At 46.2% G+C, this 17,283-nt stretch overlaps 1 long non-coding RNA gene across 2 annotated transcripts in view; it reads right to left on the bottom strand.

Moving 5' to 3' along the window:
* Positions 616-17,283, bottom strand: part of LOC102161206 — a 47,408-nt gene continuing 30,740 nt past the window's right edge. For both annotated transcript variants that reach the window (XR_307765.3, XR_002338514.1), the window contains 2 exons: positions 12,179-12,372; positions 616-1,006 (listed from right to left, as the gene is read on the bottom strand). This is a non-coding gene — a long non-coding RNA (uncharacterized LOC102161206). The remainder of the gene's footprint in view (positions 1,007-12,178; positions 12,373-17,283) is intronic.

Raw genomic sequence — 17,283 nt, 5'->3', positions numbered from 1 at the left:
ACCATATGCACCTGTGTATGCACACGTGTCATGCATTGCGCATGCTCTTTTATTTCAGCATCATGTATATGAATATATGTGCACAAATCAGTGTATTGTGTGTATCTGTTTGCATTCATGAATACATCTACAATGCATTTGCAGCAGGTATGTAATTACATTTGCCTAGCTGGATCTCTGTGCTTGCATTTTGCAACTGTGTGTCTGTGTAAGTGCACATACTTTTTTATCATATATGATGTCGCATGTGTAGCAGTTGAGTATGACTGTACATACACATATGATCCATGTTCAAAGTCATGTGTGGATTTGGGTGAGGATGCCTGTGTGCCTCTGGGTGTGCTTGCATCTCTGCATGCATGCCTATGCATGTGTGTATCATCTGTGTAATTATTCAATGAGAGTGGGAGCATGTGTGTGTTCCTGCTCCATGGGGGATGACAGGCAGTTGGGAAGACGCTGAGCCCATTTTATCTGAGGTTAACAGGGGTCACGTTTCACTCCTGGAAGTCCCCCACCCTCCCCCACCCCATACAATTAAGCCTCAGTGTGGTGGAAAGACAGCCAGCAGACATTAAGAAAGGTCAACAATATTATCAGCTCCTAATCCAATTAGTTACTGTTTATTTGGGAATCCAGCTCCAGGTCAGCTTCTGGGGATGAGGCCGGGGAGAGAGGAGGGCATAGAATGGAGACAGGCTGAAATAAACTATTAAAGGTGGCCAGGGCTGTGTCCCCATAGCGGGGGTGGGGTGGGGGTGGGATCCCCAAAACATCATCTAGTAACATACCTCCCGCTGGCTACTTGGAAGCTGGGTAGCTCTGGGGAAGAGCCTGCACTGCTCAGTAGGGGCTGAGATCTGGGGTTTCACTTCCAGAGACTAGAGTATAAGAGAAGGGTGGTTGTCTCCATCTGAGAGAATGTCCGCCTCTTTTCACCACTTGGATCCCTCAGAGGTGGGCTGGGAGCTGGACTGCCTGCCTCAGGGCTGTGGCCAGGTTCCCCCTGGATGGGAGTCAGAGGAGGAGATGTTGGTAAATGCACTATTAGCTCTTGAAGCCACTTCATTAATCCTGCCCTCTGTTTTATTTCCTCTTTTCTCCCCCACATCCTTTTCAGAGCCTTAGCAGGACCTCTGCTCCCTCCCACTCCAGGACAAGCAGGGACAGTAGCTTGGGCCCATAGGGTCCCCAGGGTCCCTCTCCTGAGTATAAATAGTGGAAGAAACCCAGAACATGGACTCCTGGCCTTGGAGAAGGAGCAGCTCAGTGGGACGGAGGACCCAGGGCTGGAAGGGAGTGGGTGAGGTGGCTCTGACCTCTCAGGGTGCCCAGGATATGCGGAAGGCTAAGGGAAAGAGGGATGGCTGCAGGATTCCAGGCCAGATTCCAGCCCCCACCTCCAGCCAAGCAGTCAGGGGCAGGCAAGGCTAAAACTTCCTTGGCTCTGGGAGCCAAGCCTGAGGTCACTTTTGCTTGGTTCTTGAGGACAAAAGTCAATGGACCTGGACACCTAGGAAACAAGCCCCTGCTTGTTTTTCCTGCCCCCAATGCCCTCTTCTCAATACAGAAACCCACATGCTTGGCTTTCTTTTCACCACCCTTTCAAGTACATATACTTGAAGACACACACTTATATACATACTCACACACTCATAAACTTGCCTCTAAGACTCCAGGCCAGAGATGGCCAGGGTTTAAAGACATTGGCAGTGTTCCTTATCTAAGGACTTAAAACGGATCTACATGCTTTACAGAAGACTCCTCTGAAAGGTGTCTCCCCATTTACACCCCCCAAAAGATAACAATGATGATAATGCTGTAACAATTAATGATAATAATACATATCTTTGCTCTAGCAGTTTTCATCCATAGCTGAGCTTTGGAGTCATTCACAGAAGCTCTTAAAAAATGTGCCTGCCTAGGTGCTCCACCCTGGATCAAGCCAATCTGTATCTCCAGAATAGATCCCTGGAATCCATATGTATGTATTTCTTTTTGGGGCCACACCCTCCGCACATGGAAGTTCCCAGGCTAGGGGTCAAATCAGAGCTAGAGCTCCCAGCCTACACCACAGCCACAGCAACTTGGGATCTGAGCCAAGTCTGCCACCTACACCATAGCTCACAGCAATGCCAGATCCTTAACCCTCTGACCGAGGCCAAGGGTCGAACCCACATCCTCATGGATACTAGTCAGATTTGTTTCCACCTCGCCACCATGGGAACTCCCAAAATCGTATCAATTTTTAAAGTTACAATTTACAAATGACAAAACAGTGCATCCCATTATCTCATTAGCCAGAGGAGTATTATTATCTCCATTTTATAGATGAGGAAACTGAGGCCCAAGCTGATTAAAGGTAGTAGTTTTTTCTTCCCTCCTTCTTTCCTTCCTTCCTATCCTGCCTCCCTCCTTTCTTCTCTTTCTTTCTTCCTCCCTTCATCCCTCCCTTCTTCTTTCTCTCCCTCTCTCTCTTTTTAATCAAATAACCAGGTCTCCTATTTCCGAGGGCAGCATGCCAGATTTCAACAGCTTCTAGTCAGTCACTGGAACTGAGAACACCTAGATGAGTCTGCCTTGATGCAAGAGCTCCCTCCTTTGTGACATATGTTTCCAAGCATGGCCTCTTCTTGGACATCAATTCCTTTAATTTAACCATCCTTTATTAAGCTTTTACTTGGGTGCTACAGAACTTCTCAAGAGGAATAAGACAAGAGTCTTGCTCTCTACTATGTGGCAAGAGAGTAGCAAACAGGGACTTTGGTGTCAGGTAGTTTGGCATTTATATTCCGGTTCTACATGTATATATCATACATGTCATTTTGTTCAACTTGTAAGGCACTCGGAGCCTCACTCGTAAAATGGAGATAATACCACCAACTCTCTAGAGTTGTTTCTAGTGCCATATCTGATCAATACACAGTAAATTCGATTATTTGAAATATAAGGAAACAACTACAACACCTGCCTGAACAGCTGTAACTAACAAGATTGATATTACTGGAGCAACTAGAACTCACACATTGTTGGGAATGTAAGCTGTTAAAATCACTTTGGACTAATGTTTGGCAGTACCTACGGAAGCTATGTATATCCTACAATTCAGCAAATCTCCTGGGAATATGCCTATGAGAAATAGATGTTTATGTGTGCCAAAAGTCATGTACAAGAATGTTCACAGCAAGTAATTTTGTAGTCCCAAATGAGGACAGCCCAAAGGTCCATCCACAAGCGAACAGATACATTTGAAATATTCACATGTGGAATACTACACAGCAAGGCAAAAGAATGGACTACTGAAATATCACAGATGTAGATAAACTTCACAGATATAAAGCTGGACATGAAAGAGTTTATGCTGTATGATGCATACATAAGATTTAATAACAAGCAAAATTATTCTAGGACAATGGAAGTTAGAATAGGAGGTAATGGGGAATAAGGCACAAAGAATCCCTTTGGAGTGCTAGAATTGTGCTATAACTTAATATTAGAAGTTACATATATTTGTTTGGGTGCATGCATGTAAAAACATGTTTATTTTTTTGGCTAGTCTGTGGCATGCAGAAGTTCTCTGGGCCAGGGACAAAACCTGTGCCATTGCAGTGACCTGGGCCACTGCCATGACAACGCTGTATCCTTACCCTGTTGAGACACCAGTGAACTCCCTAAAAATTCATTTAAAATTCACCTAAGATTACTACACTTGACTGTATATAAGTTATACTTCAATTTAAAAAATTATCTGGTAGGAGTTCCCATTCGTGGTGCAGTGGTTAACGAATCTGATTAGGAAACATGAGGTTGCGGGTCTGATCCCTGGCCTTGCTCAGTGGGTTAAGGATTTGGCATTGCTGTGAGCTGTGGTGTGGGTTGTAGATGTGGCTCAGATCCCGCGTTGCTGTGGCTCTGGCGTAGGCTGGTGGCTACAGCTCCGATTAGACCCCTGGCCTGGGAATCTCCATATACCACAGGAGCAACTCAAGAAAAGGCAGAAAAAGACAAAAAAAAAAAAATTATCTGGTAGTCTAACATCGATATCTTGAGAGGAATAAAAAGGATTATGGAACTTTAAAGGAAGAGGTAAAGCCTGGTGGTCATCATGACTAGGAAGGTGATCAGGAAAGTTTTTTTTTTTTTTTTTTTTTTGTTTAAATCTTTTTAGGGCCGTACCTGTGGCATATGGAGGTTCACAGGCTAGGGGCTGAATCTGAGCTGTAACCATTGGCCTACACCACAGCCACAGCAATGCCAGATCCAAGTTGCATCTATGACCTACACCGCAGCTCATGACAACACTGGATCCTTAACCCATTGAGGGAAGCCAGGGATCAAACCTGTGTCTTCATGGATACTGGGTACATGGATACATGAGCCATGACGGGAACTCCAGAAAAGGCACTGATAATGTAACTTGAAGAAAAGATGAAGCACTGGCAGGTAGAGAAGGAAAGAGCTATTGAAAGGAAGCATCCAGTTGGATGCTCTTGTGTGAAGAGTTGGCAGGAGGAAGATGGCTGCAGAGGTAGTTTGAGATTAGATCAGCAAGACCCTCCCTGAATGTCAGTTGAGAAGTTTATACCTAACTGCGCACCACAGTGTTTGAGCAGGACAGGGACATAACAAGCATGCTTAAATAAGATTCACCTGGCCACAAGTGGATTGGCTGGATGGAGGGGAGAGAAGCAGGGTGTCCTGGGAAGATGGCCTGTGGGCCTGCTGCAGCCCTCAGGGCTGTGGGATCCTGGGCCTCAGGCCCTTCTGGTGTCAGGGCCATGCCCTGGGACAGGCCAAAGTGCCATGATGGCAGTCAGAAGTGGGCATTAGGGGATGGCTTAGTTGAGGGGGGAGTCCTTAGGGAGACAGGGTCTCCTCCAGCCCCCACTGTGGGCATCTGCTGCTGCTTCCTCTGCATTCCTTCACCACTGGGCCCAGAACATTGATCTTTGGTCCTTGCCCTGTGGCCCTGCTGGAAGCTGGGCCTGGAAAGTGCTTCTTTGTGCCTGTCTCCTGCCTTCCAGCAGAGCTCAGCATTGTGCCAGGGATGGAGGAGGTGATAAACATTTGTAAAGTGAAGGCTAGAGTTTGGCTCAACTAAGACAACGGGAAAGTCCTCAGAAAACAGAAAAGACTGGGAGGAGAGCGTAGTTGGTCAGAATTTGCATCCTTCCTATACAACTTTCAAGCTGTGTGCTCTTTGGCAAGTTACCTTCTGTGCCTCGGCTCCTTTTGGTCAGTGGAGATAATAATCGTGCCTGTTTCCCTGCTTCATCTTATTGTGAAGATGAAATAAAGTTTCCAAAGCAATTGGAATAATGCCTAATATAGAATAGCACTGGAGAAACATTAGTGAGTTATGTAATTGCTTCTGATGGTGGGATTAAATGTTTTCTTTGTTTCTTTACACTTTGTACAATGAGCATGCATTACCTGGCTAAGCATGGAAAAAATTAAGTAAAAGAGGGAAGAAAAAGACACTGGTGATAGCAACATGCTTTAAGGGGCAGCCAAAGAAATGGACACTCTTACTTACAAACATTTCTCCAACCCTAGAACAGGGAGAAGAGGCAGCGCCCTCAGGCCTGGCTCACCTTGGCTACGGAAGGGGGCTGTGTTTGAACCTTACAGAGTGGGAGAGGTGTGGATTGACTGGCACATAGGTGATGCAGCTCTAGAGACAAATCCAATATCATTAATAAAAAGCCATCATTCATTGAGTGCCAACTAGGTGCCAGAGTTGGTTTTTTGGGTTTTTGTTTTTTTTTTTTTTTTTTTTTTTTTTTGCTTTTTGGGCCACACCTGCGGCATATGGAGGTTCCCAAGCTAGGAGTCGAATCAGAGCTGTAGCTGCCTGCCACAGCCACAGCCACAGCCACAGCCACAGCAACACAGGATCCAAGCCACATCTGTGGCCTATACCACAGCTCATGGCAATGCTGGATGCTTAACCCACTGAGCAAGGCCAGGGATCGAACCTGCATCCTCATGGATGCTAGTCAGATTCCTTAACCGCTGAGCCACGATGAGAACTCTGGTGATGATTATATCTTATACTAATCATCACCACTACCTTGCAAGGTAAATATTATTACCCCAATTTTTATGCCACTCTGAGAAGTAACTTTCCCAAGGTCTTACCACAAAGCTGAGATTTGAACCCTGTGTTGAGATGACTTCTTTTCACTAACTCTCCAGGCCGTTTTCCACATATGAGAGGCAGGAAATACCCTCAGGCCCAGATCCCTACCCCAAGCAGGACTCTCCCCTCTATTCTCTTCTCTGGTTACTGCAGGGAACCATCAGTCCCTGGACTTGTCCCCAGACCTCCTCCCTAAAGGCGGAACCAGGTACCAGTCCCTATCCCCAGTCTGGTCAACATTGCCTCAGTCTCCCACCCTCTATCCTTCCCCTCCACCCCTCCTCCATTCTCTCTCCATCTCGCACTGGTGGACACGTAGGTGATGCAGCTCTACAGACAAATCCTCCCCTTCCCTGTCTGCCAACACCATCCATCAGCAGCACTTGAAGTTTTGCTGCAGCCTCTCGAAGTTGCTAAATTCCCTATTTGGTTTAGTTCCACTCCAGCTCGCCCTGCACAGAAGGACCCGATGGGATACAGGGAAATTATACATGTAATAAAGAGTTGGTTTGCTCTGATAATTCTGATAATGAAACACACCTTCCCACGCACACACATTGCCATATACACATGCACACATCACACCCCACACCTCCCAATCCACATACCCACCAAAACACACTCCCACCTGCTGAGGAGCAGCTCATACCCTAGAGACGCTCCCCTGTCCAGTATCTGTATTCACCCCACTAAGGTACACACCCTGTTCCCTGGAAAGGCTCTGGGTCAGCTCTCCTCTTCCAGGCTCCCACATCATGGCCTATACCACCTGTGTCCTAGGCTTGTCTTCCCTCAAGCCCGTGAGTTTGTGAGCAGGAATAGCATCTGTGGTTCACCATTAAGCAAGCACACTGCTTGGGGAACATGGTGGCTCCCCCATAACCTTGTTGAGTGAATGGCGATGAATGAATGAAGAAATGAATAAATGTGTACATCACTACATTCATCCCCTCAGAAACATGCATCACATCTTAGGATGTCCCCTTCCTCCCCCTCCCCCTCCCCCCACAGCACCCCTCTGAATCACATCTTTTACCTACAATGACCCATGTACCACGCACTACAGAGGCCTTCACTCCTGCTAGTAGGTGCTCATGACACACACCCCAGATGCTTGGGTTGCTCCTGCATGTGTGGCAGGGAAGAATGGGGAAGGAATGTGTGTTCTGGCATGGGTGAGTATGTGTGAATGAGTGTGCAAGTGAGTGTCTGAGTGAGTATATATACGTGTATGCATGCACACACTCGCACCCAGGCCTTGAATTCCCCACACCTACCTCATTCCCCATCATCTTAAAAATCTTGACAAGAATCACTGGGTTCTTTTCAGGTTTCCTTTTCTCCCTCCCCCTACTAAAGTCTGGGCCCTTTTGGAGTTCCCGTCCTGGCTCAGTGGTTAACGAATCTGACTAGGAACCATGAGGTTGCGGGTTTGATCCCTGGCTTTTCTCAGTGGGTTAAGGATCCAGCGTTGCCATGAGCTGTGGTGTAGGTTGCAGATGCGGCTCGAATCCCGTGTTGCTGTGGCTCTGGTGTAGGCCGGTGGCTACAGCTCCGATTCGACCCCTAGCCTGGGAACCTTCATATGCCACAGGTGTGGCCCTAGAAAAAACAAAAAAGACAAATAAATAAATAAATAAATAAAATAAAGTCTGGGCCCTTTTAGAGAAAAATTTTCTACTCAGTTTCCCTGTTTTTCTGCAACCCAGGGAGGCTTAGACAGGAAAGGGGGTGGTGGGGTAAGATGCGGAGGTTTTATTTCAGATCAGCTCTACTCCTATGATCTGGGTCAATGTTCTCCCTGCTTCCACCTCCAAGTCCTGCCCCCATTCACATCTAGGAGAAAACAAAACCAAAACCACAATTTGCCTCTGCCCTCTAAGAACTGGAAAGCCCCGGGCCCCAAAGGGGATGGCCCTCATTGCCTGTGGCCACCTCCCTGTCTCCACTCTTGAATCTTGGCCCCTGTGGCTCTGTGCCCTTCCTGGTCCCCTCCTTGCTTCTAACCTGGTGTCTTTTCTCGACCATCACCATCTGGCCAGCCCAAACCACTGTCCTTGGTTCCCTTTCTTGCAACCATGGCAGGAGTCCCCAAGGCGCTGCCCTTGGATGTCTTTTCTCTAGGGAGGCTCCGAGATTGAATCATCTAGACTCAGCCAATTTCCCAAGGTGGAGCCCTCTCCTGGGCAAATTTAGTCACTGCTGCAACTTTTTGCCTCTGCAGGTGCAGGTGACTTCAGCCAAGCTCTGGCCTCTCTCTCACGGGCCTGCAGGACCCAGCTCCTGGGTCCTCTTCATGTCACTCTCCGCAGTTGCACAGGTATCCTTTGGCCCTTAACCTTTATCTGATCATTACAGTCACCACCTCCCTCTTGCTACTGCTCCACCACCCCAGGCCTGCCTCAGCCTCCTGCAGCTCTCCTTAGACAAGCTTCCCAATCATTTAGGGCCTAGAGGGATCTGGTACCGCCTCACAGAGAGCCATTCACAGTCAGCCTGTTTTCCTCACATGTACTGAAATACTTGATTTTCTTTTCTTTTTAATTTTTAAAAATTATTTATTTATAATTTAAAATTAATTAATTAATTAATTAATTAATTTGCTTTTTAGGGCCAAATCTGTGGCATGTGGAGGTTCCCACACTAGGGGTCTAATCGGAGCTATAGCTGCTGGCCTACAGCAATGTGGGATCTGAGGTTTGTCTGTGACCTACACCACAGCTCACAGCAACGCTGGATCCTGAGAGAGGCCAGGGATCAAACCTGCGTCCTCATGGGTGCTAGTTAGGTTCATTACCAATGAGCCACAATGATAAATCTAAGAGTATGCTTTTGTGCATCACTGAATCCACAGGATGGTATCTAGAACATGGGAAGCCTTTAATAAATATTTGAGAGATGAGTGACTTAATCAGCAGTCTGAGGCTGGCCAAAGAGAGAAGTTTCATCAAAAATCAGATGGGGAGTGCCTGTCGTTGCTCAGTGGGTTAACAACCCCACTAGTATCCATGAAGACACAGGTTTGATCCCTAGCCTCGCTCAGTGGGTTAAGGATCCAGCCTTGCCGTGAGCTGCTGGTGTAGGTCACAGACACGGCTCAGATCTGGCACTGCTGAGGCTGTGGTGTAGACCAGCAGCTACAGCTCCAATTCGACCCCTAGCCTGGGAACTTCCATTTGCTGCGAGTGTGGCCCTAAAAAGACAAAAAGAAAAAAAAAAAATCAGATAGTATTTGCTCAAGATCTGAGTCCCTTCATCATGTTACTCATCTGCTCAAGAACTTTCCGTGGCTCCCTATTACCTCACAAACTAAATCTAAAATCCTCCCTGGATTTTTCAGGCTTTGATAATCTAGCCTCCTCCACTCAATATGAATTTATTATCTGCTTCCACCAAGAAAACTCAGTAGTCCATAAATGTACTTTGATTAGTCTCATCTTCATACCTTCATTCACACCATTCTCTTTGCTTGGATGAACTCTCATTTATTTTTTATTTCATTTAAATCTTACTCATCCTTTCAGGCCAAGATCACATCCCAGTTTTTAAAGTCCCTGACCATTCCAGCACTCACTGAGCTCCCATGGCCTATACTCTCTGTGCATCCAGAATATTAGAGACTGTTAACCTTGAAAGGACCACAGAGATCACCAGTTCGACCAGAGTCTGATCAATCTCTAAAGTCACATTTTCCAAGCTTCAGCATTCAAGCAGCAGCTTCACAATTCAGGCCCTAGCCATATACCACCAATAATGTTATTTACTTGATATTTTTCTTTAGATCAACTTGTTTTTTACTTGAGTGTGTTTATTATTATTAAAAAAAAAGACAGTAACTAGAAAACCACCAGTTGCCAAAATATTAATTATACAAATAAGTAAAATTAAAAAACAATGTATTCTATTCTAGCTAGATACCACTGCCTGCTGAGAACTCTTGAACCTGAGGCTTCCTCTCTTTACATTAAAAAGAGAAAGAAGAGAAACACGTGTTACAGAGGTGTTAAAGATACACTAGCACCAAACTGAAACTTTCTCTTTGATAAAATTGGAAGAATTAAATAACCCATACGACCATCAAAGGGAAAGCAATATCTGTGTGTGTGTGGAAAAATATACATAACATAAAACATTACCATTTTAACCATTTTTAAGTATACAGTTCAGTCAGTTCAATGGTGTTAATTACATTCACATTGTTGCGCAAGCATTGCTGCCATTGTCTGCCAAGTTATTTTCATCTTCCCAAACTGAAATTCTGCACTCTTTAAACACTAACTCTATTCCTTTCCTTGCCCCAGGTATGCGACCACCATTTCAACTTTCTCTATCTATGAAGTTGGCTACTCTAAGTACCTCATATGAGTAGAATCATATTATATTTGTCTTTTTGTGCGTGGCTTATTTTACTCAGCATAATTTCTTCAAAGTTCATGCATGTCATAGCATGTGTCAGAACTTTCTTCCTTTTTTTTTTGGGCTTCATCTGTGGCGTGTGGAAGTCTCTCGGGCCAGGGATCAAACCTGAGCCACAGCAGTGACAAGGCCAGATTTAACCACTAGGCCACCAGGGGACACCCAGAATTTCCTTCCTTTTAAAGGCTGAGTAATATTCCATTGTACATATGTACCACATTGTGTTTATTCATCTGTCAATGGACAGTTCTCAGCAGTATTATTTACTTCCATCTTTGGCTCTTGTGAAAAATGCTGCTGAGAACATAGGTATAAGGAAAGTGATATCTTTACAACAGTATGTGGTATCCTTACACAATAGAATATTATACTATATCATAATATTATGTTATACTATATTATACTGTAATCAAAACAAAGGAACTTAAGTGACATGCAACAGTGTGGATGACTCAGTAACATAATATTTGAAACAGTCCAAAAAATGATATACAGAAGTTCCCATTGTGGCACAGCAGAAACGAATCCGACTAGGAACCATGAGGTTGCGGGTTTGATCCCTGGCCTCGCTCAGTGGGTTAAGAATCCGGCATTGCCATGAGCTGTGGTGTAGGTCCCAGAGTGGCTCGGATCTGGCATTGCTGTGGCTCTGTCGTAGGCCAGCATCTATAGCTCCAATTAGACCCCTAGCCTGGGAACCTCCATATGCGGCGAGTATGGCCCTAAAAGGACAAAAGACAAAAAAAAAAAAAAAAAGATATACAGCCTGATACCATATTTAAATAAAATTTAAAAAGGTTAAAATTTTAAGTATATTTTTAGGACTACATTTATTTTTAGGACTATATATATTACATAACTATATATACTATATATATTTTTAGGACTGCATTTATAAATATATTTATAGGATTATATAGGTGCAACTACATTAAACTATACTAACTATATTAAAAGGAAAGCAAGGAGGTCCCATGTGGCTCGGTGGATTAAGGATCTGGCATTTTCACTGTAGTGGCTTGGGTCACTGCTGTGGTGTGGGTTCAGTCCCTGACTCAGGAACTTCCACATGCTGAGGGACTGGCCAAAAAAAAAGAAAGAAAAGAAAAGCAAAAGAATGACATTCAGGATGTCAGTTGCTTCAGGTCAAGGGCAGGGAGCAGAACACGGGGACCCTTTGGCTAGTCGTTAGTATGTCAAGGTGTAAGATTTTGTTTTGGGTGATAAATTTATGGGGTGTTTATAATATTATTTAAAAGCAACTAATTTAAAAAGCTAACTATATATATAATAAAATGGTCCATGCAAGGATGAAGATGAGATTGTGTCATGAACCGAGGAACATGATTATTCCAGTTCGTGAACCTAGGATCCAATGGAAAAAAAGAGGAAAAGAAAGAAAGAAATGGACAAGAAAATAACTTTCTCACTATGGGATTCAGTGTGATTTAATATCTTGTCAATGCACCATCGAAAATCATCTGGCATTTTGCCAGAGGTCCAATTTCTGCACTTGGGAAAACAGCTCTAAAATATCTCTATCATGAGGCTGCCTGCTTCCTCCACCACTGTGCTTACCTCCAACACGAGGGAACTTCCTGGACTTCTGGAGATACTTACCTAGACAGATCCTTTGGTCAGGAAATATTCCCTGGCATGGAGAGAATTTAGCCTCCCTGCCATCCTGGATACTGTCTTGTTCTTGGCTTGGTGCCTGGCACGGGCTTGGGCACATAGGAGCCCAGAATTTCCATATCAATTGCTTCGTAACTGAGGCTCCAGCCTTGGAACAGGAGCCAAGCCAGTGTTTCCAACTGTAAGACAAAAGAATCCAAAACCTTTTTGGGAGGGAGTATTTTTGCTCAATATAATCCATTTGGAGGGAAGAAATCAGCATCCTTTTTTTTTTTTTTTTTTTTTTTTTTTTTGGCTACACCCATGGCATATGGAATTTCCTGGGCCAGGGATCAAACCTATGCCACAACAGTGACCTGAGCCACTGGAGTGAAAACCCTGGATCCTTAACCTACTGCACCACAAGGAAACTCTAAAATCAGAATTCTTTTTTTTTTTTTTTTTTTTTTCCATTTCTAGGGCCTCTCCCAAGGCATATGGAGGTTCCCAGCCTAGGGGACTAATTGGAGCTGTAGTCGCTGGCCTACACCAGAGCCACAGCAACTCGGGATCCGAGCCGCGTCTGCAACCTAAATCACAGCTCATAGCAACACTGGCTCCTTAACCCACTGAGCAAGGCCAGGGATTGAACCCACAACCTCATGGTTCCTAGTTGGATTCGTTAACCACTGAGCCATGACGGGAACTCCTAAAATCAGAATTGTTAATAAAAACACTTAAGCAATTTTTGCTGTTTTGGTTTTTTAGGGGTGCACCCACAGCATATGGAAGTTCCCAGGCTAGGGGTTGAATCAGAGCTGTAGTCGCTGGCCTGTGCCACAGCCACAGCAACGCCAGATCCCAGCCGTATCTGTGACCTGCACCACAGCTCACCGCAACACAGATCCTTAACCCACTGAGCGAGGCCAGGGATTGAACCTGCATCCTCAGGGATACCAGTCAGATTTGTTTCTGCTGAGCCATGAGGGGAACTCCTTAAGCAATTTTCTGATAAAATTTAGAGGAGATTCAGATTTCTCTTCAGAAACCAGTTTCCCAACTACCTCTCCAGCTGTCAGTGAGAGTTTGATACAGTTTATCCAGATATTATTTTTGTATGTGCATTTAAACAATGATTCTAACCACTCTTCTACCTTGAATTGGCCTCTTAGAGGTCTCTTCACTTGCAGCAAGACTGAAATAAAACTTTGACACATGCTCATAAATAAATGGCTTAAAAAGCCTTTTTATGTTTTTTTTTTTTTTCTTTAACACAACTGAATACTTGAAGGTGGGCTAGAATTTCTTAGCCATATTTTTACTAATCCCCCTGGGGCTGGGAATAACTGAGTCCTTGGTTCAAACCCCCCTGGGCAGATTCTGTGGGCCCCCTCCCAGCTCTGACCAGCCATTCTCTTCTCCTGACAGGGTCCCTGGCCTTGGGAGTTTGGGGGAGGGAGCTGAAGCAGGGGAAAGAGTTGCATACAGGCCTGAGTGTATCTCCATAAATCCAGGTTCTCACTGAGCCTCAGAACTAGGGATGAGGCAGCCTTCACCCCTTTCCTGTATCTGAAAGCCAGAACTAGTCACAGAGGTAGCCCATAGAGACCCTTGGGTGTAGGCTGAAGAGGAGCTGTGAATACCAGAGCCTCAGGTAGCTGCTTAGCTGATTCGGTCCCTAAAACCTGGCCCCTGTCCAGCTCGGAAATGAGCCCTCTGCCTCCCATTGGACACGGGATTGTCTCCAGGCACAGCTGACTCCCAGCTGCCAGGCTTCAGCTCCTCCCCCACAGGCTGCCATAAAAGACGCTGGCCCAGGATCACCAAAGCAGACCTGGAGAGTAGGCCGGGGGCCCGAAGTCTGCAGAAGTTCTGGGTTGCCTTTGGGGTGTCAGCTTGACTTCAGAGTCATCCTCTTAATCTACATAACTTCTGAATTATAAATGTATATGTTGATGGTAGAAATTTAAACTATAGAGAAGTATAAAGAAAATAAAGTCATACATACTCTTACCACCTAGAAACCATCACCACCACCATTTTTGCTGGTTTTATTATAGTCTTTTCGTTTAATCTATAACTTCATTTTTGTTTCATAAATAGGATCAGTTATACGTAATGTTTTGGATCTTTTTTTTGTTCGTTTGTTTTTTTATTTTTTTGCCTTTTCTGGGGCCGCTTCCTGCGGCATATGGAGGTTTCCAGGCTAGGGGTCTAATTGGAGCTGTAGCCACCAGCCTACGCCAGAGCCACAGCAACGCCAGATCCAAGCTGAGTCTGCAACCTATACCACAGCTCATGGCAACGCCGGATCCTTAACCCACTGAGCGAGGCCAGGGATCGAATCCGCAACCTCGTGGTTCCTAGTCAGATTCGTTAACCACTGAGCCATGATGGGAACTCCCTTATTTTTTTCTTATCATTATCTCCTGTGAATGGTCTTTGTGTGATTAAAAGTTCTTTGATGGGAGTTCCCGTCATGGCGCAGTGGTTAACGAATCCAACTAGGAACCATGAGGTTGCAGGTTCGGTCCCTGCCCTCGCTCAGTGGGTTAACGATCCGGCGTTGCTGTGAGCTGTGATGTAGGTTGCAGACTCAGCTCAGGTCCCGAGTTGCTGTGGCTCTGGCGTAGGCTGGCAGCTACAGCTCCGATTCGACCCCTAGCCTGGGAACCTCCATATGCCGCGGGAGCAGGCCAAGAAATAGCAAAAAGACAAAAAAAAAAATAAAAATAAAAAAATTAAAAAAATAAAAGTTCTTTGATGAGCTTCCCTGGTGACCTAGCAGTTAAGGATTCAGCGTTGTCACTACAGTGGCTTGGTTTTGATCCCTGGCCTAGAAACTTCTGCATGCTGTGGGCGTGGCCAAAAAAATTTTTTAAAAACCTGATTTTTAGTGGGCATGGGTAGGCATAAAGTCCACAATCTCCCCCCAAATCCCAGTCTTCAAGAGGTTATAATACATGGTCTACGGAGCTTTAACTGTGGCAACTGTTCAAGCCACAGGCTTAGGACCTCTCTGGGTGTAAGAGGGGAACTAGGCCAGGCCACAGGGACTCTTAGACTCATCCTGGGGCCGATCCCTTTGGCTCTGGACAGTCCTCATCCACTCCCCATCCTCAGGCACAGAGAAATTGGAGAGGAAACTTTGCTTTAGGTTCACTTCCCACCCTAGTCATGCATGAAGTCAGTTCTCTGTCTCCCCTCACCACCCATCTTCCTTAGAAGTGGGTGCCCAGGGTTTGTGAGGTTGTTCAGGCAGCTCCTGGCCACTCCGACTAGTCTCAACCATTCCAAAACACCTCCCCGCCTCCCCTTAGTTCAGGCAGCCCTGGGCTTGGGCTCCCTTGTCCTGGGAACAGTCGGTGGGAGGTTGAGTAGGTGGCAATAGGGGGTGGGAGTCAAAAGACAAAAGAGCCAATATTTGACGTGGGAGTTAGAACCCTCACACCTCCCCACCTGGAAAGGAGGAGCCTCTGAACGGCCCAGAAATGACATGGGAGGGTAGAAGGATTGATGAGGCCTGGGGAGATAGGGAGGTGCTCTTGGAGCCTGAACTTGATTCAACAGAGACAAGGGGCCCCTGTCCGTTCCCTCACCCTCAGCAGACTCCTCTCTTGGGCCCTCTTCCCAGCCCCCAAGGACTCTGTCCTGACTGCTCCTCCCCACCAGCCCAAAACCTCTCCCAGGATCATCTCCACTTTGTAGAGCCTTGGCACAGTCATGCAGCCATGGGCCAGTGAGAACTCCTGTCCTTGATAAAGAAATCTCTAAGCCCAAACTCTAGAGGCAGGTCTAGAACAGATACCCAGCCTCATCACTCAGTCTAACTTGGCTCAGGGAAATAATGAGGCTTTGAGAGCCGTCCCCAGGTCTTCTCCCCGCGCCCAGTGCAGTAACAATTCTATCAAGAGCGCACTTTCTGCGGTACTTTAAACTGTGCATGTTCACATACATCTCATTTGATCTGCTCACACTGCTATTAGGTAAGTAGGACTGGTCTTATTCTCCTCATTTACAGATGAAAAAACTGAGGTCTGAGGTCAGACCATTGAGAATACCTGAATTTATGCCCTCTGATCTGTGGACTGCCCCCCACCCCACCCCCACCCCAACTTCCTCTATACTCAGCTCCTCTGGACACCGAGAGATCAAGTTCCTCCGTCTTGGCTTTCCCTGCCTGCAGATTTCAGATGGAAACAGACTCTGGCTCTTTCCAATCTAAATGCTGCTGAGTCTTCACTCAGAAACCCTTTCTCTGTCTTGGCAGTTGTTTGTCTTAGTACATTCTCCTCAGTAGATTGTCGTTGGGAGGAGGGACGTAGGAGCTCCTCATTTGGAAACCTCTCCTAATTGATTTCTCTCTGATGAGGTGCCGTAATCCTTTCTGGCTGCCCTTACTGCTTCTCCAGTTTCTTGAAACAGCCTCTCCATACCCGTTCTCCTGGCCTCCCACGTATTCTCTGAGCTCGAAATATCTTTCTTGGTTTTTTTCTTGGCAGCCATCATCCACGACAGGCTTACGACCCACATGTCCATCAGGAGAGCCTGCCTCCCAGAGCCCTCACACAGGTGTATGCAGGTGCACGCGCGCTCGCCCACACACACACACACACACCACACTTGGTAGGGGTGGGGAGGGAGGGATCACCACATTTTGCTTCATCCACTCTGTTCAAGGGGAGCAGCAGCTTCAAGGATGGATCTAAAGAATTCTGCCCCAGGTGAAGCCTTTCTTGCCAAATCTATCAAGGGCTTGCTGGGGGTTGAGGAAAGGTGAGGCCTGCTGTTTGCTCTTTGCTCAGCCTTGAGGCAGCAGAGGAAGGCAGACCTACCTGGGTAAACCTGACCCTGTGGCTAGGGAAGACATAATCTTTAGACCAGGGGCTGCCTCTTCTTTCAAGACCTGCAGCCCCTTCACCGTCCCCCCCCCCCCCACCCCCGGGAGGACAGCCGCAGAGGCCAGATGGGCTGAAGCAGATACCTCTGGCCCCAGACCTCTGGAGCCTGGCTGGATCAGAACTCAAACCTCTCACCTGAGCATTCTCATCCCCCCTTTCATCCAGCCAGCTCTGGGGCGGGGAAGGAGATTGGCTGGGTGCAATGCAGTG

The sequence above is a fragment of the Sus scrofa genome, chromosome 14, assembly GCF_000003025.6.
Source record: "Sus scrofa isolate TJ Tabasco breed Duroc chromosome 14, Sscrofa11.1, whole genome shotgun sequence".
Lineage (NCBI taxonomy): Eukaryota > Metazoa > Chordata > Mammalia > Artiodactyla > Suidae > Sus > Sus scrofa.
The sequence above is the reverse complement of the archived record's forward strand: the minus strand, read 5'-3'. Positions and strand labels throughout refer to the sequence as shown.